Genomic DNA, 26,139 nt, shown 5'->3' with positions numbered 1-26,139 from the left:
TGTAAACAAAGTCGACTTTATTGTTGATGTTTTGAAATTGCCTCAGACAACACCTTTGTTTAACGAAATTTTCTCATATATATATATATATATATATATATATATATATATATATATATATATATATATATATATATATATATCATCATCATCATCTCCTCTTTCGCCTATTGACGCTAAGGGCCTCGGTTGGATTTCGCAAGTCGTCTCTATTTTGAGCTTTTAATTCAATTCTACTCCATTCACCATCTATTTCGCGCTTCATAGTCCTCAGTCAAGTAGGTCTGGGTCTTCCGACTCTTCTGGTGCCTAGTGGAGCCCAACTGAACGTTTGGTGAACTAATCTCTCTTGGGGAGTGCTAAGAGCATGTCCAAATCATCTCCATCTACCCCTCATCATGATCTCATCCACATATGGCACTTGAGTAATCTCTCTTATAGTTTCATTTTTAATCCTGTCCTGCCATTTAACTCCAAATATTCTTCTGAGGGCTTTGTCCTCAAATCTACTAAATCTATTGGAGATTGTTTCATCGTCATACCATGACTCATGTCCATAGAGTAACACCGATCTCACTAAACTGATATATAGTCTGATTTTTATATGTAATTTCAGGCGATTGGATTTCTAAATTTTACGTAACCTAGCCATTGTCTGATTTGCTTTTTCAGTTTTTCACTAAACTCTAATTCTAAAGACCCTGTATTGGAGATCATAGTTCCTAAATACTTAAATGATTCTACTTCATTAATCCTTTCTCCATCCAATGATATTTCTTCTTCCATTACATACTCTGTTCTCATCATCTCTGTCTTTCTTCTATTTATCTTTAGCCCAACCTCGTGTGATATTTCATGCATTCTGGTAAGTAAGCTTTGCAAATCCTGTGGTGTTCTGCTAATAAGGACAGCATTATCAGCATACTCTAGGTCTGCTAAATTCCTATCACCAATCCAGTCCAATCCTTCTCCATCATCTCAGACTGTTCTACGCATTAAAAAATCCATGATCATGATAAACAACATTAGTGACAACATATTCCCTTGGAGTACTTCGCTGTTCGCTGGAAATTGATTTGATAAGACTCCATTAACATTAACTTTGCACTTGCCATGCTCAAGAACAGACTTAATCAAATTTACATATTTAGAGGAATTCCATAATAATGCAGGACTCTCCATAAAATTGAGCTTTTTTACTCCACAAATGCCATCAAAAGTGGCTTTTTATATTCTACGCATTGCTGTACAACATATCTCAAAATGAAAATTTGGTCAGTGCAACTTCTACCTTTTCTAAATCATGCTTGTTCATCTCTCAGCTTTTCATCAATCTTTCTCTCCAGTCTCTTTAGAATAATCATACTCTATATTTTTTAACAACTGACGTAAGTTTTATGCCTCTGTAATTATTGAAATCAGTCAGGTTTTATTTGTTTTGCCATATTCACCAACAATCCTAACTCTGATTCATCAGGTTTTGCCTCTTCATGCCACATTCTACAAATTAATCTGGTAAGTACTCTGGGAGTCACTCCATTTCCGGCCACTATCATCTCGGCACTTATTCCATCGTATCCAGGGGCTTTCCATCTCTTTAGTGTTTTGAGGATAGCTTCAACTTCAATCACACTGAATTCATTCATGGGCACATTAAGGTCTTCATCAGCTACAGGTATATCAGTCAAATTATTCCCCTCATATCTCCTATCCATATCCTCACTAATGTGTTCCATCCAATGTTGACTTTCTTCATCTTCTGTTGTTATAACAGATCCATATCTCATTATATAAGATGCCATGTCTAATTTAGGACAGGCTTGAAATACTTGTGTTGTTCCCATACTAACAAACCTTCCATTATTTATTGGATTATCTTTCGGTGAAGCTGGAGGGTAGCCATTAGACTTAAAGTGCGAGGTGGCAACCTTGCCTAACCGCTTGAGCGTGTAGGCTGGGGTTACCTGCGGAGTACCCAGCCGCCTCTATATATACTCTCACAACAGTGAGGTATGTATCTCTTTCTTTAGGTTCAGTAGAGATCGGACGTGTCCTCTCTCTCCCTAGACTGTCATTGGACTTTTTTATTTCTCTTTCTTTCCAGGTGTGTGTGTGTGTGTGTTTCTCTACGATCGCCCTCATGCGAACTTGTCCGGGGCGCGAAGGTGCCGTGTGTGGTCCCTTCATATCTTCTTTGGAGACCAACCAGCACTCTTTGTACCCTTCTTGCAGAGGGCATCGATGCGAGCAGGGTTCGTCCTGTGTAGAGTGTAGAGAGTGCCCTGCCTTTTAATGGAAGAAATTTGGACGGCGCAGGAAGAAGAAGACCAAGTGTGATCTTTCTCCCTGAGGGGCGAGGAAAGCACGTTCTTCTTCGTCTTACACCCCCAAATCTCTTTCAAAAGCTTCTTTTCGCTTGTACTCTTCCGAGGGCCGATCGAGTAGGAGCGTAGACCAACTAACTCTTTGGCAACCCTGGGGTACTGGGGGTGGAGGTTGTTACCTCTCCTAGAGGAGCAACTTCACTGCCAGCTGCCAGGGAGCCATTTTCCTTATCAGATCTTTTGCAGGTGTGGCCGGCCTTTCAATGAGGTTCCAGGAAGGATCCTTCTCCAGAGCCTTCATCATCTCACGCTCTGGAACTGTGCGAAGTACATCTTTCGCCCTCTTGTGGCCCTTTCACACATAGACGAGGTGATCACTCGCATTTGCCTCTCCAACGGCCTCCTGTTGACTACAAACCCTCTCGCCATCGTGGGACCTCGTCGTCCTGTAACCCTCAACCCTTTGTTTCTCCCCTCATGTACCCGCAGGTTGTTCACAATGACAAACCGCACATTCGCGATCAAGGTCTAGACCTTCCTCGTCTAGCGGTAGAGGTAGGCGCTTGCGCAGTCCATCAGTGCATGGCCCCTCAACCCGACCTTCTCTCAAACGACCTCGGACTGAACCTGATCATATGAGCATGACCACTCCTCAGACAGGCGTCCTGCTAAACTCCCTGTGCCTTTCACTGCCTGGGAAGTATTAGCAAAGCACTCACCTATTCAACTCTTGGAAATGCATCCTGCTGCGACACGTTCTCCAACGACAAGAATTTTTCCAAATCAGAGGCCTCTTCTGTCGACATCGTTGGACATAGGTGCTTCTCTGAGGCAGCAGGAAGGGATTAGACCTTCCTCTTCCTGTGTGGCTCTTAGTGCTCCTGTTGCGAGCACTTCTGCTCATGAATCGCGTCCTTTGACTTGTGGAACTTGCTATTTTGTGCATGAATCACGAGATTTCGTGAGCAAATCTACGATTTCCATGAGGAATTCACGAGCAGATGTGTCAGAACCGCAAGCAAGTGTGGTACCAACACCTTCGCCCTGGCCTTCAGTTTCTTCCACCTCCAGCAGCTGGATGACACCCTTTCCAGAAGGTTTCAAGGAGCCGCCTAATGGGTTCGCTATCGTTCCAGTTAGTCTGGGCCGTCCTTCTTATCCACTGAGAGAACGTGTTCCTCTGCCTCAGAGAGACTCCCCTGCGTCGACTAAAGCTCCATCTAGAGTCTCCCCCCAGGGACGTTCTTCTCCTAGATTTCAAGGGAAGCTCAGGGTTTACCTAGGGGAACAGAACTTCCTGCATGGATGAGTACCTTTCTCACCACCCTGCTGAAGTCTCTGAATGTGACTCCTCCACTGCCACAACCTCCAACTGCTCCAGTCAAGGCGACCCCAAGGACTCCCTTTGAACTCTCGTTGAGTTCGTCCATTGGGAGTCAAGATCCTAGAGGGAGATCAACGTTGGATAAGGCTCGCAGATCATCTCCACCCTGATTGCGTGCAGAAGGTCCTCAAGCCTCTGACTCCTACTCAGCCAACCTAACCTTTACTCCCGTGAAAGCAAGAGAAGCCATGATTAAGAGACAAAAAAGGAGTATGAGAGGCATAACTCCACCACACGCCGACATCATTCACCCTAGGACGAGGAGGGACTTGCTCGCTCAGGGAGATAACCATTCATCCCTTCAATCCTCAAGAAATTGAGGTAGTGTCTCTGGACCAGCGTCTGATTTCTTTACCTCCTCCAGAGGAGGAGTCTTCAGCTTCTGCTGCCAAAGCCTTGTCAGGTGCCTCGAAGACCTCGCAAGTTCCCCCTCCTAAGACCGCGGAGGCAAGTCCTGTGCGTAAGTAGTCGAAGGACACCCAGACAAAACCCAAAATCGCTCTGACAAGGAAAGCTCGTATGGCTGAGGCACAAAAAAGGTCCCCCTGTGGCGGGTCCCTCTAGTGATACAGTTGATGACCCTGACCTACCTCAGACTATGGATGTGAGCCTGGAGGTGGATGACCCCTTGGATTCCAATGACGAGAATCTTCCAAAGGCTGCTGGTCCGAACTACCACTCTGAACAAGAGAGACGTTAGTCGGAGAACACCTTTTGGCAGGTCCTCGCTTGCATGAAGGCCATCAGTAGGGTGTCTATTTCTGGTTCCACCCCTCAGGAGGGGAAGAATATGGTGCTGAATGAAATATTCGAAACCTAGACACCTTCCAGGCCCAGTGTCGCTTTGCCCTGGTCTAAGGGTTTGACAGCCACCAAAAGGAAAGCTATCGCCCAGATAGATGGAACTTCCAGTTCCTTGAGGGCAGGCTCCTCCTCTCGGTCCCTTCCACTTCCTTTAGTTTTACAAACAAAGTATTACGAGATTGAAGTGGAACCTCATTCCACCATGTCCCTCGACTCTTCAGTAGAGTCTCTAACTAAGGGTCTCCCGACTCAAACCCTCTCCTCTCTCAGGGCCTCCCTCTCGGCAATTGAGATCCTGAACTTAGAGAGAGGTGTGAAGTATGCCATGAAGGCTATTTCATGGCTTTCTCTATGCCTAGGATTCTTGGGCTTCATGGTCCACTCCCATGATCTCTGAAAGGAGTTAGCCAGGAAGACATTGGAGTCTTTCCTGTTGTCAGGTACCTAAACTCTTGAGTTACTGTCGCACTATGCTGTCAACCTGTGGGCGAATGCCATACTCAAGAGAGGGGATGCCGTTATCGGGAAATTCCATAAGCAGGGGCCGAAGGTGGAAGTCTCCCAATTGAGGAACTCCACCCTTGAGGATTCTTCTCTCTTCATTCCAGAAGAGATAGAGAAGGCTGCTGAGCGATGGAGGAAATCATTGAACGATTCTCTCCTCCATAGGGCCATGACATCGAGGCCCTATGGTAGACCTTCCCAGTCATCTCAGATTCAGCAAGGACCTTCCTCTTCTCATCCATCAACTTCTTGTTCCTGACCGTCTAAGTTGTCTAAGCGGCCCTTTCCATCAAAAGGCCAGAAAGGGACCAAGTCCTTCAGAGGAAAGAAGGGAGGAATGGGAGGTGGCCGAGGTTGTCACTCCCATTAGGAATGGCATTCCTCCTCACCTACCACCAGTGGGTGGATGCCTACTGTGCTGCTGGCAGAGGTGGCAGTTTCACAGGGCAGAACTCTGGACAGTCGAAGTGGTCATTCGAGGGTAATGCGTCCTGTTCATTCAATCTCTCCCTCCTCTGACTCGGGATCTAGTGCATCTAAGCTTCTATGCGAAGGGATCTGAGAAGAAGCTGGCCCTCAGGGCCGAAGTCCAGACCATGCTGCAGAAAGGTACTCTCCAGGAGGCTGCGGACGGGTCCCAAGGCTTCTACAGTCGAATTTTTCTGGTGAAAAATGTGACTGGAGGCTGTAGACCAGTCATCGATCTCTCTCCTCAGACTCAGTTGGAATGGAGACGGCAGACACGGTCATTCAAGCAGTTTGTCCAAGGGACTTCATGTTCACACTGGATCTGAAGGACACATACTTTCAGATCCCAATCCATCGTTCTTCAAGGAAGTATCTAAAATTCAGACACTAAGAAAAGACATACCAGTTCAAGGTTCTGTGCAATGGTCTCGCAACAGCTCCTCAGGTATTCACCAGATTGTTCGCCCTAGTGACATCTTGGGGTCACAGGAACGACATTCATCTTCTCAGATTTCTGGACAACTGGCTAATCCTAGCAGACTCAGAGAAAACCCTTCTTCGTCACCGAGATATGATTCTCAAGTTTTGTCAGGATCTAGGGATCTTGATAAATCACGAGAAGTCATTACTGCAACCTTCACAAAGGCTGGTATACCTCGGTATGATAATAGACAATGTCCAAGAACAAGTCTTCCCATCAGACGAAAGAGTACACAGACTGAGGGAAGTGGCCACGCCCTTCCTCAGAAAAGAAATCCTTCTGGCCTCTTGTTAGTTGAGTCTGTTAGACCATCTAACCTCTCTTATCCATCTAGTTCCAAACGGCCTCCTCAGGACAAGATCTCTGCAATAGCAGCTGAAGTCTGAGTGGAACCAACACTCCAAGCCACCGGACACTTAAGTTCCTATAACTCAGGATCAGGTGACGGATTTGAACTAGTGCATGGCTGACAAAAACCTTCAATGGGGCCAGAATCTTCTCGTTCCTCCTCTGGATTTGATGCTCTTCACAGATGCATCAAAAGAAGGGTGGGGGGCTGCACCATACGATTTCTGGCTTTTGATCAGAGTCAGAAAGGTACCAGCACATAAATCTTCTAGAGATGAGAGCAGCATACCTAGCTCTTCATCAGTTCCAACAGTTGCTAGCAGGTCACTCTGTGATGTTGATGAGCGACAAAACCACACTAGTGGCTTACATAAACAAACTAGGTGGTACCTTTTTTGCAGCCTCGATGCCATTTTGCAGTAAAGATCCTCAGATGGTCAGAAGATCATTCGGTGTCCCTATTAGCTCGCTTCATTCCCGGCAAGAGGAATGTGCTCGTGGACAATCTGAGCAGAGTGACTTAGATAGTAGGCTCCAAATGGTCTTTGAATCGTCAAATAGCCAACAAATTCCTGACTTTGTAGGGTTCCCCGACTCTAGATCTCTTCGCATCATCTCTGAATAGCAAGCTTCTGCTGTACAGTTCTCCAGTCTTGGACCCTCAGGCTCTATGGCAAGAGGCATTTCAACAACGGTGGGACACCATCGACGAGTACACCTTTCCCCCGTTTTGTCTGATGAGAAGACTGTTCAACAAGACCAGAGCATCTAGAGATCTAGTGATGACCCTTGTAGCTCTGCTATAGCATCATGCAGAATGGTTTTCAGACCTCCTGCAACTCCTAGTAGATCTACCGCCAGAGCTTCCTCCACGACCAGATCTACTCAAACAACCAAACTGTCCTTTCACAGGACAGTGCAGTCGCTTTGACTTCACGCATGGAAACTATCCAGCGTCTCCTCTCTCAGAAGGATTTTCACAACAGGTTGCGAAAGAATGTCCGGTTACTTGCGTAAGTCCTCAGTCTCAGTCTATCAGGCAAAATGGAGAGTATTCTGTGGTTGGTGTCGTGGAAGGAATAACTCTCCGCTCAATGTCATTATTCCAATAGTTACGGAGTTCCTTGTATACCTTGGGAGGAAAAGCTCCTTTCGGTCTCGGCGGTGAAAGGCTATCGCTCAGCCTTAAGCCTCACCTTTAGGCTGAAAGAAGTTGACATTACCTCTGCATTGGAGCTTTCTTTACTCATACAGAGTTATGAGATCACTTGCCCTCAGTCAGAGATTAGGCCTCCTCCTTGGAATGGGGTTTGCATCTTGAGATCCTTAAAAGGACCTCCCTATGAACCCTTACGCCAAGCAAACTGACCGAAACCTCACTTAGGAGACTGTGTTCCTGCTCGCTTTAGCCTCGGCAAAGAGAGTAAGTGAACTTCATGGCCTCTTGTATGACATCGCCCATTCAAGGAGATTGGGGGAAGTGACACTCAGCTTCGCCCTAAGTTCAATGGTAGGACTCAAAATCCGGGGGTACTGGACCATAGATTCGGGCCCTTTCAGATTGCGAGTCTTCTTTCTGTAACCAGTGACCCAGATCTGTTGTTACTAAGCTCAGTTAGGAGTGTGAGATACTATCTTGAACGCACTGCATCAACACGGCCCCGACTAACACTTCTATTTATTAGTCCAGGAAGAGTAAAGAGGAGAATCACTAAGAACACGGTTTCCTTCTGTATCCGCCAAGTGATGGAAAGAGCCTTGGCTCCCAATCCTCCTCTGGCTCACCGACCTAGAGCCCATGATGTCAGGGGAATGAGAACTTCCCTGGCATTCAAACGCAACTTCTCCATGTTGCAAGTACTTCAAGCGGGCATGTGGAAGAGACAGACCACCTTCACAGCCCACTACTCAAAAGATGTAACCCACAGGAGACTCGATACGTTCATTATCGGTCCTGTGGTGGCTGCTCAACAAGTGGTTTAAGATACCTCAGGCTCCTTGATGGAGAAGTAGCAGTTGGTTGAGGGCATGGGTTGCCCAGGTCAAGACTGGGATGAATGAGAGAATGTCTGGCTTTCCTTTTTTCCTCTTCCCCTCCCATGGGGTACATCAGAACAGGTCCCTCTGCAACCTGGCTTCAACCTCTGCAAGTAATTATCATTTCCCTTGTGTAGCCTAGCATAAGTCATAAACTTATATACTGTCCACGTCCCCATTGCTTCTGTGAGGTAAGCAATGGAATACATCTTTTTTTTCCTGTATAGACTCAGGAGGTGTTCATACATGACAACAAACCCTGTTACACTGTATTGCACAGGCTGCTATTATACCCTCTTTGTATATTTTTAGAGAGGTGTCAAAGTTTTCCCTAGACCAGAGTCATATACTGAACTAAGTAAAACCGGGTCACTGTCCATGCCAGACTTAGGACTTCCACCCACCTACGAGTGAGTCATCTCATAAATAACGGAAAGTTTGTTAGAATGGGAACAAATGACAAATTCGGAGATAATTTGTATTTTTTCTAAATAATACAAACCTGTAGTTATTTATATGAATTATCCTGCCATCACCTGTCCCCCAGTAGTCCTTCCTGCAATCAAAAGTGATGTACCTCACTGCTGTAAGAGTATGCTTTATATAGAGACAGCTGGTTACCCCCCAGCCACCCCCAGCCTACTCGCTCAAGCGGTTAGGCAGGGTTGCCACCTCGCACTTTAAGTCTAATGGCTACCTTCCAGCTTTGCCGAAAGATAATCCAATAAATAACTCCAGGTTTGTATTAGTTAGGTAAAAATACAAATTAACTCTGAATTTGTCATGTTTGTGAGTTTTAAACAATCTTGTGACTCCACGGAACCATATTTAATCCTGACTCTAAACATCTGGCATACAAAGTAAAAAATGAAACTAAAGGTAATTAGCAAATCGGGCTTACGTGTGTGGACAAACATACCTCCTAGACTAGCAGACTTGAGTTGTAGTAGAGAGACATGTAAAGTATGTAAATACTTAAGGTAAAATAATGAATACAAAAATATTTATCTCGAGACACTTGCTTAAGGAAGAATCATCACTCACATTTTCCCTGCTGTGATGTCATGAAGAATAACAATGTTTACATAAAAGTAAACTGTGGAGAAGAATAGTGAAGAAAATGCTTTACACCCTGGGGATAAGTGAGGAAGAAAAGAGATGGGTTAGTGTAGACAAATGCAGTGTGGGTTAGATGTTAGTATATATGAGATGAGTATACTAAACGAATAAAGAATGAATGATATTCCTTGCGCTATGTTAGGTCAGCAATCAGCATTAAGTTGAACTGCAACTGCGTACGAGATAATTGCAAAGTACGATTACAAGCGGGAGTCAAGCAAAAGTGGTACAATTACAACCAGAAGTCAAACAAAAGTTAACCGTGACTTAGTACAAAACTGGGAAGTTCAACTGCAAGATAAGAGCGGAGGGAAGGACAAATCACAACTTCAGCAACCCTTCACAGAGGTGCTCGGGCAAACAAAGTCGATGTGGACTAACTGCAATGCCCCTACCTGCAAAGGTATGATTTGGTTGACTGGACGCACGTACTCCCCATTTTTGAAGCGGACTTTGACTGTTCTGATGTGTGCGTCTCGACTGACTTTGTCCAAAATCAACAAGCATAAATCTTCAACCTTGGGGATGATTGGGTAGAGGAGACTAGTCTTCTGGTGTCGTTATCGAAGGGAACTAACATGGTTGTACTTCCACTTCTTCAGGAATGTTTGCAGCATGTTGGTCAGATTTTAGTAGTCATTACGGAGGATGCCCCCCTTTCGAAAAGCAGGATCAGTCAAGTCAGCCAGGTGGACTTGAGGTGCTAATGAGAGGGATCGACCATAGAGTAGGTGGCATGGGGTCAAAGGCGTATCAGTGGGGTCGTCCAAATCCAGGTACGTTAGAGGCTGATCATTTACCATGCATTTAACTTCTCAGACTAAGATCACAAACTCATCATACGTAGGGTGGCAACGGTAAGTAACCTTGCGCAGATTGAGTTTGGTAAACCCAATCAATTGCTCGTAAAACCCTCCATGCCATGGAGCTCGAAGATTGATGAATTTCCAAGTGAGGTTGTGGGCCAGTTTGAACCTGTCGAAAACAGGGTGTTCCATGAGCTCTGTCAGGAGGATCTGACCAGCTTGAAAGGTTGAGGCAGTGTCGGAAACAAGTCACTGGGGCATCCCAAATTGGGCAGTGAACCTAAGTATTGCTTGGATTAGTTCCACAACTGTCAAGGAGGTAGTGGTTTCCAAAGCTACCGCTCGCATGGCAGTGCAGATGAACAGCAGTATGTAGACCATGTCTACATGTGAGCAGTGTACCTTGAAGCTGCCAGTGTAGTCCAGTCCATTTACTCTGCAAGGGACTTTTGCGTTGAGGCGGTTGGAGTGGACTGGAGTTAACGTAGGTGTAGGGTAGAGAAGGCCTTGTACTCTTTTGCAATGTATGCACCGTTTGATAATCTTCTTCACTTGTTGTCACATTCAGGGAACGCAAAATTCCTTGTGCAAGTGAATAAGCAGAATGGAGGTGTTACAGTGCAGCACCACTTCATGCCAGTGCTCATCAATAAGTCTCCAGAGAGCACAGTGGGACTCTAGGAGAAAGGGGTCCATGTAGCCCGACTCAGGGGGTGTGTCACTAAGGCAGGAATGACCTCTTAGAACACCATTATTGTCAATGTAGGGATTCCGTTGTCCGATAAAGGTACGTTCTTCGGATGTCAACAAGGTGGGTTTACCTTGTAATGGTCGTAATATGTGGGGATAACCGCCACCCTGTTAGACGCGATTGATGGATGTAAGTGGTCTTCATGGAGACCTGTGGACTAAATGGGGCAATTCATTCTCGGCCCTCCTGCTTGTCAGGCATAGCAGGGCTGCATGGCTCTTAACCAATGTTCTTCTTTGTTCGGCTATGATAGCAGACATAGAAAAGCAGTGCCTAACATCCCGGGGGGAATCTCCGGTCACTGTGCCATCACTTTCCTGTTCTCCTGCGCCTCCGGCAGCTCCGGATCATCGTGCTAACCTCGAAGAACTAGCTCCGGCTACGTTTTCTCAGGTAACGCTTGATGCAGACCTTCAACTTGAACAAGGCTTGTTGATGGGAAGCAAAGAGTGCTGCCTGGAGGTCCGCCGCCAGGGGTTGGATTTCTTTTCCTTCCAAGGGAGGGGCTCTGTTTCTCCCTTCCAAGGGAAAACTTCCCTTCATCATCTCTTGTATCTCCTGCGTGGGCTCATTCTAGTGAAGGGGGTCTTATAGAGACTCCTCTTCGGAGACCTGCTGATGGTCAGCTTGCTGATCCATTGGTTGCTGTTCGACATTGGGTTAGTGGCAGAAATCCTCGCCGTGCTTGTCCTCCGCTTCGCCTTCAGGGTACTCCTGCTCCGTCGGCGAAGAGACGCCTCTTCACATTCTCACCTCCACAGTCTTCCTATCCGGAGGAACCTGCCCAGCCTGCCTCTTTTAGTTCCCGACCTTCGCTTCCGTCCTCGGTCTTTCCTCAACAAACTTTGGTTCGTTCGTCCCCTGCAAGGGATCATTCTCGATCTCCTCCTGAGTATGTCACCTCACGAGGGTCACATTTCTCCGCCTGAGATCCCAGCTGCAGTTCATCAGCAGCGTTCTCCGTCTCATCAGGCGTCTGCTCGATGTTTTCCTGCACATCAGGTTCACCATCGACCTTCAATGCAAGAATTGCCCGTCACCTCGTAGATCGCCTAGCCATCACGTACAGCTGAAGAATCATTCAACCTCTCATAAATTGTCTGCTACGTGAGAATCGCTTGCATTTCGATAATCGCCTGCTTGTTCTACCTCTCGTATTTCGCCTGCTAACTGAGAATCGCTTGCAGTTTAACAGCCGCCTGCAGTTCAACAGCCGCCTGCAGTTCCATCTTCCTCTCAGGAATCGCCTGTTATGCATGAACCGTTTGTAGCTCGACAATCGCCTGTTGTTCCAGCTGTTCGGAATCGCGTAATCGTCAGCGTCGGGAACTTTGATCTCCTACGCAACAGCATTCTCACGCATCTTGTTGCCGAAACGTGTCAATCACCGTGAGAGCGTAAAATGCCTAATGGTGCGTCGGCACACCTCCTTGTCCTGTGATTCATTGCTCGTTGATGCTTAAACTCTCATTTCTCGACAAGCCAGCGTTCGGCTGTTGGTCAGAGCATTTCAGTCCACCGGTTCTCTCTCCTTCGGAATGCAATCACCCTCTAGGCTAGGGCGTGAATCGCTCAGCCTTCACAATGCTCACATGCTCAACAATCTTAGTATCGTCTGACAGAACATGAATCGCTAACGCTTCTATCAGCTCATGAATCACCTAACCATTGTCGACGATTGACATTTCGTTTACCACTTAAGCATTCAGTTACATGTGAATCGCCGAAGCTTCAATCAGTTCCTGGATCGCCTGACCATCATCACAATCCGATCAACAACTCGTGTACCACCTAAGCGTTCGATTACACGTGAATATCTTACGCATTCGACTTATCGTCAAGCTTTTGGTACGCGAAAATTGCTGAAAACATGAGAATCGCTTGCTCTTCCACCACCTCAGAAATTGCCTGCTCATCAGCGATCGCCTGCTCATCAGAGTTCGTCAGCTCGTCAGTGTTGGCCTGCTCGTCGGCAATCGTCTTACCAACAGTGTTCACTTCAGCGAACACACGTGTTGCTTAGGCCTTCATCGTCTCGGGAATCACTCATCCATCACTTAATGAAACGGTGTTCAGCCATAACTCAGAGCATTCCCAAACCAGTGCGTTGCTTCCCTTCGGAACGCATTCGCCACCTGTTCGTGATTCACTTTAACGTGAATCATCTCTCATCGGTCAACCTTCATGCTCGGCTTCGCGTGAGTCGCCTACCCGAGGATCGTCGACACACCGACCTGCCTCTCGTGCAGTGGTATCGATCGATCCCGCATTATCGCGGTATCGCTCGTCAATGCAGGGACACTCTCCATTTTATCGATCATCGAGTCATTGGTCTTCACGATGGCAATCACCATTGCATCCTGAACAGGAGATTTCCTGATGCTCTCCAACGCATCAGCGGCCGTCATATCCTCATGCAAAGAGGATCACCAACTGCAGCTACCAAAGGCCGTGGTTGTGGCTGCTAGGAAGGTAGGGTGGTTAACGGTCGTTCACTGTTGTACCAGGAAGGCTTCGGAGACCTTCCTTCTCTCTGGCATCATTGACTTTCTGGCCCACCAGGTAGTGACCTTATGGGCTAACACCAGTCTAAAATGTCCAGTGATTCATGAATCGCCTCCCCGAGAGTTGACAGCACTTCATATTGTTTTGGAGAGCTCATCTGCACCCCTGCCAGCTGCTCCTGGGACTGCGTCTTCTTCTCCATCTTCTGCCGCCAAGGTCTGTGCTCCTTCCCCTGACGAACATCCTTCGGGTGGAGAGCAAAGTCTTGGGCACATCTCTGCGATGAGTAGTTCCCTTTCCAATAAAGGGTCTCACATAGAGTCTCCTCTTCAGAGGCCTGCTGTTGATCAGCACGCTGATCCCATGCTCATACATCGTCGGTTGGTGGCAAGAGTCCTTTCACCTCTTCCCCTCCTCAGTCTTCTTCTTCGGAAGAAACTAATCATCCTGTTTCCTCTGGTTACCGGCCTTTGCCTCTGTTTCCGATCTCATCGCAATGTTTTCCGTCACACCAGGCTTGTGTCCGAAGGGATGCGGTGGCCGAGAGATTTCACCAGCAGGTCCCTAACGCTGAAATTGCTAGGCTCCGAAACCTCTCCATGGAGGGGTTCTTCCTCTTCGAGCCAAGGGACTTCGAGCAGGCTGCAGAGAGGTGGAGGAAGTCCAACACGGATTCCTTCCTTCTTAGGGCCTTAACAGCACGGCCCTACAGACCTACAGCCCCTCCAAAGACTAGCTATACGAAACTATCAACTCTTAAAAAAATGGCAGTGGTTTCGGAAACGAAGGTGTCTTAGAAGCCCTTTCCTGTTAGGGATGAGAAAGGTAACAAGTCCAAGACCTTGGACGATCTCCGTGATTCGTTCAGGGTATCGCGTTACAAAGTTAAAGAAATATTATCAATACTGAGATCCGGATGTTGAGGAGCCACCGTCCTTGACCTACTTACAATCATACTTTGAGTTTTGTTAGGATTCAACTTCATACCTCATAATTTACACCATGCACTAATTTTAGCTAGATCTCTATTAAGGGATTCACCAACCCCAGATCTACATTCAGGGGATGGAATTGATGCAAAGAGAGTAGCATCATCTGCATATGCAACAAGCTTGTTTTCTAGGCCAAACCACATGTCATGTGTATATAGTATAGAAAAGTAATGGGCCAAGAACACTACCACGTGGAACACCAGATTTTACATTCCTATACTCACCATGGTGCCCATCAGCAACAACTCTTTAAGATCTATTACTTAAAAAATCAACAATATTGCTATGAAGCGACCCACCCACTCCCAACTGTTTGAGTTTGAAAACAAGGGTCTCATGATTAACTCGGTCAAAGGCAGCACTAAAATCAAGGCCAATCGTACGAACTTCCTGACCACAATCAAGGGATTTCTGTACAGCATTGGAGATTATAAGAAGGGCATCACATGCTCCAAGGCCTTTATGAAAACCAAATTGCAAACTAGGGAATAGAAGATTACCTTCAGCAAACCTTGTAAGACGTTTTGCCAGAAGACGTTCAAAAACTTTAGATAATAGGTGTTATGGAAATTGGGCGGTAATCAGTTGGACTTGAGCTACCACAAAAACATTAACATAGAGGAGTAACATTACCAATTCTCTAAAAAGTGCTAAAAGCTCCTCTTCTTGCTAACTTGCGCAAAATAACAGATAACTTTGGAGCTAAGAAATCTGCTGTCTTTATAAAAAATAAAGGAAAAATACCATTTGGGTCTACACCTCCATAAGCATCAAGGTCCATCAACAGAGCTTTAATTTCACGAGATTGAAAAGCTAAACTAGTTAGTTTAGCTTCAGGAAAACAGGAATGAGAAAGTTCAAGTTTTTCATTACTTTGTTTACTGTCAAAAACATCAGCCAAAAGGGTTGCCTTTTCCTTTGGACAGTGAGTAACTGAGCCATCTTGTTTAAGTAAAGGAGGAACTGTTGCATCTACACCAAAGAGTGCAGATTTAAGGGTAGACCACCATTTATGTTCCTAAGTTGTACCAGAAGTGGTTTCTTTTATAGTTAAATTGTTTTCCTTTTCAGTTGAAGCATAAACTCTCTGAGCAAAAGCTCTAAGCTGAGTATAGTTATTGCAAGTCAAATCTGAACTGTTACCCTTCTAAAGATGATAGGCCTCATGCTTCTCCAAATTTGCACGTCTACAATCATCATTAAACCACGGTTTGTCCTTCACTCAGTACCTTAACACACAAGAAGGGATACGCCTATCAATTATGTTGACTAGATTCTCATTCAAAGAGACAACAGGATCAACACTACTATATAATTGTGACCAATTCAAGCACATAAGATCATGCAAAATCCCATTCCAGTCTGCTTGAGATTTCATATAAATTTTACCAGAGTAAGATATATCAGGGACAGGCTGCTCAGTCTTCACTACTAATGAAAACAAGGCATGATCAGATGTCCTGACTGGAGAACCAACCCTACTTGTTATAATGCCAGGGGAGTCAGTGTATACAAGGTCCAAACAATTACCAGACGTATGAGTAGCTTCACTTATGATTTGCTCACAGCCTGATTCAGAGGCAAAGTCTAAAGCTCTTGAGCCATGGCGATCGGTAGGAGAGATAGAACTTAACCACTCCCTATGGTGAGCATTGAAATCACCAACAAAGACAAAAGAAGCCTTTATATCCTCTTCTTGTATCTTAGCCATAATGGTAAGAAGACAATCGAAGATAGAATCATCCATGTCTGGATTCCGGTAGATCGAACACAAATAAAAGTTGTTATGCCTGCCACGAAGTTTTATTACCTGAATCTCATGACACCCACATTCATAGTAGGACTTATGAGAAGCAGGAGCTCAGATGAGTGCCTCATAGTAGAAACCAAAGTTGCGTCTAGACAGTATGATATTCTTTTGTGCTCAGAAACTTTGGTTTCTAATATGAGGCACTCATCTGAGCTCCTTATAACTGGTTTTAAGAAGCCAATAATGTTGAAACGTGATGCCATCCCTAGGGCCAGGGGAATGGCGGTGTATATTAGGACCGAGTACCCTGCTTCTCATAAGTCCTGCTATCAATGTGGATGTCATGAGATTCAGGTAATAAAAGTTTGTGGCTGGCATAACAACTTTTATTTGTGTTCGATCTACCAGAATCCAGACATGGATGATTCTATCTTCGATTTTCTTCTTACCATTATGGCTAAGATACAAGAAGTTGATAGAATGGCTTCTTTTGTCTTTGTTGATGATTTTAATGCTCACCATAGGGTGTGGTTAAGTTCTATCTCTCCTACAGATCACCATGGCTTAAGAGCTTTAGACTTTGCCTCTGAATCAGGCTGTGAGCAAATCATAAATGAAGCTACTCACAGGTCTGGTAATTGCTTGGACCTCATATACACTGATTTCCCTAGTGTTATAACTAGTAAGGTTGGTTCTCCAGACGGGAAATCTGATCATGCCTTGATTTCATTAGTAGTGAAGACTGAGCAGCCTGTCCCTGATATATCATACTCTTGTAAAATTTATATGAAATCCCAAGCAGACTGGAATGAGATTTTGCATGATCTTATGTGGTTGAATTGGTCACAATTATATAGTAGTGTAGATCCTGTTGTCTCTTTGAATGAGAATCTAGTCAACATAATTGATAGGCATATCCCTTCTCGTGTGCTAAGGTACCGAGTGAAGGACAAACCGTGGTTTAATGATGATTATAGACGTGCAAATTTGGAGAAGCATGAGGCCTATCATCTTTGGAAAGGTAGCAGATCAGATTTGACCTGGAACAACTATTCTCAGTTTCGAGCTTTTGCCCAGAGAGTTTATGCCTCAACTGAAATAGAATACAATTTAACTATAAAAGAAACCCTTTCTGGTACAACCCAAGAACATAAATGGTGGTCTACCCTTAAATCTGCACTCTTTGGTGTAGATGCAACAGTTCCTCCTTTACTTAAACCAGATGGCTCAGTCACTCAGTGTCCAAAGGAAAAGGAAATCCTTTTGGCTGATGTTTTTGACAGTAAACAAAGTAATGAAAAACTTGAACTTCCTCATTCCTGTTTTCCTGAGGCTAAACTAACTAATTTAGCTTTTCGATCTCGTGAGATTAAAGCTCTGATGATGACTTTGATGCTTATGGAGGTGTAGACCCTAATGGTATTTTCCCTTTGTTTTTTATAAAGACAGCAGATTTCTTAGCTCCAAAGTTATCTGTTATTTTGCACAAGTTAGCAAGAAGAGGAGCTTTTAGCACTTGTTGGAGAATTGGTAATGTTAGTCCTCTATGTAAATGTGTTTGTGGTACCTCAAGTCCAACTGATTTCCGCCCAATTTCCATAACTCCCTTATTATCTAAAGTTTTTGAACGTCTTCTGGCAAAACTTCTTAATAGGTTTGCTGAAGGTAATCATCTATTCCCTAGTTTTCAATTTGGTTTTCGTAAAGGCCTTGGAGCATGTGATGCCCTTCTTACAATCTCCAATGCTGTACAGAAATCCCTTGATTATGGTCAGGAAGTTCGTATGATTGACCTTGATTTTAGTGCTGCCTTTGACCGAGTTGATCATGAGACCTTTGTTTTCAAACTCAAACAGTTGGGAGTGGGTGGGTCATTTCTTAGCATTGTTATTGATTTTTTAAGTAATAGATCTCAAAGAGTTGATGTTGATGGGCACCATAGTGAGTATAGGAATGTGATATCCGGTGTTCCACAGGGTAGTGTTCTTGGCCCATTACTTTTCATACTATATACACACATGACATGTGGTTTGGCCTAGAAAACAAGCGTGTTGCATATGAAGATGATGCTACTCTCTTTGCATCAGTTCCATCCCCTGAATGTAAATCTGGGGTTGGTGAATCCCTTAATAGAGATTTAGTTAAAATTAGTGCATGGTGCAAATTATGGGGTATGAAGTTGAATCCTAACAAAACTCAAAGTATGATTGTAAGTAGGTCAAGGACGGTGGCTCCTCAACATCCGGATCTCAGTATTGATAATGTTTCTTTAAATTTGTATGACTCTTTTAAAACTTTAGGTGTGATACTCGACAGCAAATTTACTTTTGAGAAACAGGTCTGTGTCTTCTTTAATTGCAAAAAAAATTGGCTTATTGAGAAAGTCTTTTAAGATTTTCAGTGATCAATCTATTCTGAAGAAGTGTTTTAATTCTTTCATTCTACCTTGTTTTGAGTATTGTTCTCCTGTCTGGTGTTCAGCTGCTGATTCTCATCTTAATTTGTTGGACAGAAACTTATGGTTTATTAAATTTCTTATTCTTGATCTAGATATTAATCTTTGGCACCGTCGTTCAATTAGTTCATTATGCATGTTGCATAAGATTTCTCATAACTCAGACCATCCCTTACATTCAGATCTCCCTGGACAATTCTATTCTGTTCGTAATACTAAGCAGGCAGTTAATTCTAATATCCAGGCCTTCTCCATCATGAGGTTCAATACTACACAGTATGCTAGAAGTTGTATTCCAGCTGTTACCAAGTTGTGGAATGATCTTCCTAATTGGGTAGTTGAATCAGTAGAACTTCAAAAGTTCAAAGTTGGAGTAAATGTTTTCATGTTGACCAGGCTGACATGAGTCTTTTTATAGTTTATATATGACATAACTGTTTTTGACGTTGTTAATAGTTTATATAGGACATACCTGTTTTGACATTGTTACTGTTTTTAGAATGATTTATTGTTAATTTATTCTCATATATTTATTTATTTCCCTATTTCCTTTCCTCACTGAGCTATTTTTCCCTGTTGGAGCCCTTGGGCTTACATCATCTTGCTTTTCCAACTAGGGTTGTAGCTTGGCTAGTAGTAATAATAATGATAATAATATGGACGCAACTGTAAGATCTTGAATATTTGCATGAAGACCATGAATATTGCAATTCAGTAGACGACATTGACGAAATCTAGGACGTACTGGTCCCAGATTTCGCTCAATGTCTCCAGACAGCATAAGAATTAATGGTAATAAAAAAGAGACGTCATACATAAAAACTAGATTAACAAGAAGTATAACAAAAACAATATGTACAGAAATATAAATAAAGTGATTGATCAAACCCATAGACTATAGAAAAAAAAGTCGGAAAAACTGGTCAGCATGGAGGAGCCGATGCACCATGCAAGGCTAAATACCCTCCAGGATAACCATTTCAACTGAAGGGAGGACAGTAAGATTGGTTTTGAGAAAAAAAAAAGAATCAGATTAAGAAAAGACAACCTCTTGATAAACCACTGGGCATCCATGGCCCTTCTATTAAGCCTGCCCAACACACCATTTCAAAAAAAAAAAAAAAAAACAAGAGGTAGAGAAAAAAAATAAGATAGAATAGTGTGCCCAAGTGTACCCTCAAGTAAGAGAACTCTAACCCAAGACAGCGGAAGACCATAATACAGAGGCTATGGCACTACCAAAGACTAGAGAACAATGGTTTAATTTTGGAGTGTCCTTCTCCTAGAAGAGCTGCTTACCATAGCTAAAGAGTCTCTTCTACCCTTACCAAGAGGAAAGTACACTGCACAATTACAGTACAGTGATTAACTAGCAATAATACCACAGTACTTCATGTGTACACTGGATCTAAAGGACGCATACTTCCAGATCCCAACTCATCAGTCTTCAAGGAAGTATCTGAGCTTCAACATCGACAACAAGACAAACCAGTTCAAAGTGCTGTGTTTCAGCCTTTCCACAGCACCTCAGGTCTTCACAAGAGTGTTTGCCTGGTGTCATTTTGGGCTCACAGGTTCAGCATCTGTCTCCTTCATTACCTGGATGACTGGCTAATCCTAGCAGACTTGGTGGCAACTCTTCTTCAGCACCGATACAAACTTCTGAGACTTTGCTAAGACCATGGTAATCTCGAGAAGTCTTCCTTGCCTCCCTCTCAAAGACTGGTATACTTGGGCATGGTATTAGACACCAAACAACAAAGTCTTCCCATCAGACGACAGGATAGCAAAGCTGACGAAAGTCATAAGGCCTTTCCTCAAACGAGAAGGACTCCCAGCCCAGAAGGGGCTATGTCTATCATCCTTGTCCCGTCTAGTTCCCATCAATCGCCTCAGGATTTGATCTCTCCAGTGGCGTCTGAAGTCCAGTTGGAATCAGGCCTTCGATTCCCTGGACACTGATTCCCATGGGATCAGAGGAAAAGATGGATCTCGAATGGTGTCTGGCAGACGAGAATCTGCTGAAGGGGTCGATCTTCTCATTCCTCTGCCTGATATGATGCTGTTCTCGGACGCATCAAAAGAATGGGGGGTGGGGGGTGGGAGTTAGTCCCAAGTGCTGCACCACACAGCCTAAGACCTTTGATCAGAGTCTGAATATTACCTTCACATAGATCTACTAGAGATGAAGGCCATTTTTTTCTGGCCCTTCAAGAGTTCCACCAGTCCTTGCTGGTTCACTCAGTGGTGGTGATAAGCGACAACACCACAGTAGTGGCTTACATCAGGGAGCAAGGAGGTACTTTTTCACAGCCCCTATTCTACTTAGCTGTAGAGAGATACTGAGATGGGCAAAAGTCTACTCGGTCTCACTATCAGCTTGCTTCATTCCAGGCTAGAGGAATGTGCTCGCCAACAATCTGAGCAGAGCATCGCAGATAATAGATTCTGAATTTTCTTTGGATCATCTAGTAGCCAACAAAGTCCGGACTTTGTAGGGTTCCGCGACTGTAGACATGTTCGCAACGGCCCTAAACTTAAGGCTCCTGTTGGGCTGCTCCCCAGTCTCAGATCACAAGGCTCTGGTAAGATGTATTCCAACAACGGTGGGACAACATAGATGTATACGCATTTCCACTGTTTTGTCTGATGAGAAGAATACTCAACAAGACCATAACATCGGTCAATCTTTCAATGACCCTCATAGCTCCACTATGGCTTCGACCCTGAATGGATTCCAAACCTTCTGCTGCTCCTGATGGAGCCCCTAAAAGAACTTCCTCCACGATACAATCTACTCAAACAACCGCATGTCAACAACATAAGGCAGTAGCTTTGCTACGCCTTCACATCTGGAGACTATCCAGCATCTCCTCTCTCAGAGAGGTTTTTTCGCTACAAGTCGCGAAGGGAATGGCTGGATAGCTGCGAAAGTCATCAGCTTCATTCTACCAGGAGAAGTGGAACGTCTTCTGTGGTTGGTGTCGCGGAAGGGGTCTCAATCCATTCAACACCACTATTCCACCAATAGTGGAATCTTTTATGTATTGAGGGAGGAAATATATCTTTCAGTTTTAGTGGCTAAAGGCTATTGCTCAACCTTGAGTCTCACCTTTAAAATGAAAAGAATGAGCGTTTCCTCATCTTTAGAACTTCCATCCTCATACGAAGTTATGAACTTACCTGTCCTCTGTCAGAAGTGAGACCTCCTCCATGGCACGTAATTCAAGTTCTTTGGTCCTTAGAAGGATCCCCGTTCAAACCATTACGACAGGCAACAGTTTGCCTGCTAACCTGGAAGGCGGTGTTCCTGCTCGACTTGGCCTCAGCCAAATGAGTTAGCGAACTTCATGGTCTTTCGTTTGACATCGCCTATTCAAGAGGATTGGTAGAGGTAAGCTTCAGTTTCATCCCTGAGCTTGTTGCCAAGACTCAAAATCCAGCATTACGGATCCTAGATTCGACTCCTTCCGAATAACGAGTCTCCGCTCTGTAACTGTCGACCCAATCATGTTACTATGTCCAGTATGATGTTTCAGAAACTACCTCAAGAGATCAGCAGCAGCTCAGCCAAGACTGCCCTCACTGATCATCAGCACGGGCAGAAACAAGAGGAGGATCACAGAAAACACAATCTCTGCATGGATTCGTAGGGTCATTGACCTTGCTCTGAACCCGGATCCTCCTCCAGCTCGTCATCCCAGAGCCCACGAAGTCAGGGGCATATCTACGTCTCTGGCCTTCAAGAAGAACTACTCTGTGACGCAGGTATTGCAAGTGGGAGTGTAAAAACGCCAAACTAAATTCACCGGCCACTACCTGCAAGGCGTGACACACAGGAACCTCGATAGGTTTTCTATGGGTCCTGTGGTGGATGCACAACAGCTGGTTAAGTACCTCAAGCTCCTTATTGGACAAGTAGCAGAAGGTTGAGGGCACTGGTTACCCAGGTTTTAGTCTGAGTGAATGAAAGGGAAAGTCTGGTTCTTTTCCTATCTTCATCCTCCCCTCTCTGAGGGAAATCAGCATCCTGGGTCCTCAACACAAGCTGACCTCAAACCTCTACAAGTAAACCATTGCTCCGTTGTGTATCCTACTATTGTCCTAATACTGTTGCATCCCCATACCCTGGCGAGCTGCTATTGGGAATTTCTAGGTCTCCTCAGTTATTCCTTGCAAGTCTCAGAATAACCTTTACCTTGACAGTCACATTGGTAGTTTTTCATCACACAGCTTGTGTAAGCCGCAGACCATGCTTAGTAGGTTTAGTGGGGTGTTAGGGTCTCCCTATTGTCTCACTAATCTCTACACAATAGGGAGTACCCTGAGTTAAGCCAAAAAACCAGATTGGCAGGGACATCCACCCTCCTAATGGATGAGTCACCCTTATAAATAGCGTTGGTTTGTATTCCAGTTACGGAACAAATGACAAATTCGGAGGTGATTTGTATTTTACCTAACAATACAAACCTTAGCTATTTATACATACTTGCCCACCAACCCTGCCCCCTTGAAGTCCTACCTCCAAGCAAAGCGAGCTCAATCACAGATGTTTGAGCCGGAGGGGTAGCAAGCTACTCCCCCCATCCCCCGCTAACTTGCGGGATGGGTAGTTAACCCTCGCTAAATTGTAATGGCTTGTCCTTTCAACTTCACCGAAAGTAATATCCCTATAAATAGCCAAGGTTTTTATTGTTAGGAAAAATACAAATTACCTCCAAATTTGTCATTTTACAACTATACAGTATAAACAAAACTTAGTTACAAGGGCAATGATCAGATAGCAAAAACTACTCAAGGGATGATGAAACGTGACTAGTAGCACATGGACATTGCAAAAATACTGACATTCAAAAAAAGAATAAGACTGCAAATTGAAACAACAGAGGTTAACATACATGCAGTCCACTATTACGCAATTACATGTGCACGGGGGAGACACCAAACAATTCAAAACATTCACAAGTGCTCTGAGGCAACGACTGTGAACAGCACTCCCGACAAGGCTAAACTTGAAATTCCCTCATTCAGAGGTTAAACAAAACTTTCTAACAAAAACGACAAAAGTAAAAAAATACACTCATGCTGAGGGAAAAATCAGTGAAACTTGTTAAGTGGCAAACACAACAAGTAAAATAATATGCGCAACACATGGATGAAACCAACTTGAACAAAATTTTTTATTTCTTTCGTGAAATTGTAGACTTAACAATATTGTGCTAAAAGTTTTGTGACCAAGGCACGGGGTTAAGCTTACAAGAGGCATTAGTAGGAAAATTACATCACTTGCACAAAGAATGGTAAACCGAGGTACAAAAATTATGGGAAAAGTAAAATGGCAAAATGTCGAACAGAGCAAAATGACCAATGCTTACGCGGAGCAGTAAACAATGAAGTCTGAACAAAGTAAGTTATATACCTTAGTTCCAGTGGCTCAGAACTTTCTGGTTAAATGCCGAAATTAGTTGAAGAGATCATATGAACCGACGTGCATCAAAGTTCGCAAGTTAACAAGTCAAATATGCAGCATACAACATAAATCGGTGACCCAAACAGAAATCAACAGTCCTGTCGTCTCAGAACTCGTAAATGAAACCTGGTTACACTGTCTTCCTGAGGTGTGTATCAAATACCATAAAATTACAAAACAATTATTCTCTCGTTCCAACTCAAAACTGAGCATTACATTTTCTACAATGTCGCTAGTGCGTTATAGTTAGGTACTTAGTGCTTAATCAAGCTAATTTATGTTTCAAATTTAATGATCTAAAAGTTTGAACTTCTGGAGGTAAAAGCGGGTAATACGAAAGTTGGTTTCCCTCTCCAGTTGGGCCTCAAACTTTTCCAAAACCTTTTCTGCATTATTCTTATCTTCTTCCCTGCCAAAGGTCCAGGAATTGTATTTCTTCAGGCCCTCTTCCCTTGAGAGAAGTAGTATATGGTCCACCTGCTTTTCTGCCTTGATGTCCTTGACACTGAAGTAGAGGTCACAGTACTGGCGGAAAAGTTTGAAAGCTTCTCTTATGTTAGCAGCAGACCCGTTCATGTATGGCACTGCCCCACGAGCTTCTGCCATTGTCACAATTTTCAGTCCTATTTTTTAGCACAAACGTCCTTATGGGCAACCGTAGCGCTCTGCTCACACTTGACTGTTGTTTCTTTGATCGGTTTCTCACCAGCATCCAAGATGGCGGCATCCACAGCAAAATTACTCATAAGTTTCACGGCTTCTCATCATTCTCCGACACAGCATTTTTTTTACTGTCCATTTTTTCAACACTGATCATTTCAAGTTTCGCTTTTTCGCTGCAACCATGTAATGTATTTTGTTGTCGGGAGTCCAAGAATGACGATGTTTACTAGTTGAGAACTTTATTCCGGCTGACTTGATTTGTGTACATGCATGTATTGCTGCGTCAGCACGAATTACCGAAAATATTACTATTATTGGAATCTAAACCTTTACAAAAAGAAAAGCAAACCCTTTCGATATGGACTTCCATCTTAGGCCTATAATGTAAGGCTTTATAGAAAGAGATACGTGAGAGAAGTCAGCTGAAATGTTGGAACACACCTATATGCATGTGTGTGTACATCACAGATTAATTCTTCTAGTGCATAAGTTACACATTTTATGCAATACACAAGAATCTAAACCTATCTGTTCTATTTAGGCTTACATCACAGGTTTATGTTGTAAGTCCATATAGAAAGGGTTTGCTATTTTTCGTAAAGGTTTAGATTTTATCAATAGCAATATTTTAGGTTTGAGGATACTGTAGTGTTGCATAAAATGCATAAAAATCACAATTCATAATTTCACCGCCGAGTTACAACAGCAATACTCGCCTTCTCCCTTCCAACCCCTTTTCGGTGTCTGACAGTAGAATGCTCCTTTTACCTACCTGCAATTTTCACCAATAGTAGCCTCTGGTATTTAAAAAAGTTTATAATAACATGATTTTCTTATGCTCAGTGCAATTTTTCCCAATTTAGGTTCAAATGTGTGAAAATTAGCAAATTTATGCAGTGTGCATCCGAAAATAAGCTCTTGTCATTGACTTCGGCGGGTATTGTTATAAAATTTAGAATTACCATCACAATAGTTTATGATATATTCATTCATTAACAAAAGCTATATCTGAGTGAGAAATGTGGGTTAGTAAATAAGTTTCGATTCACATTACTTGGTAATTATTTCAAAACAATAAAGGTATTCAGACAAAAATACTTACAATCAAATAGCTATTAGGAAACTTTTCCCTGTGAGTCGGACCAAATCTGACTCACTAAAAAATATCACTATTGTGCTCCTATCTCCCCCTGTTGATGCTTTGTTGCATGTTGTAGAGAAATATTCCTGGAACACCAAGTTCCCATTCAAAATATATAAAAATAAGACTATATTCTC

The sequence above is a fragment of the Palaemon carinicauda genome, chromosome 3 (assembly GCF_036898095.1).
Source record: "Palaemon carinicauda isolate YSFRI2023 chromosome 3, ASM3689809v2, whole genome shotgun sequence".
In the NCBI taxonomy this organism is placed as follows: Eukaryota; Metazoa; Arthropoda; class Malacostraca; order Decapoda; family Palaemonidae; genus Palaemon; species Palaemon carinicauda.
This window is presented reverse-complemented; position numbering follows the sequence as displayed.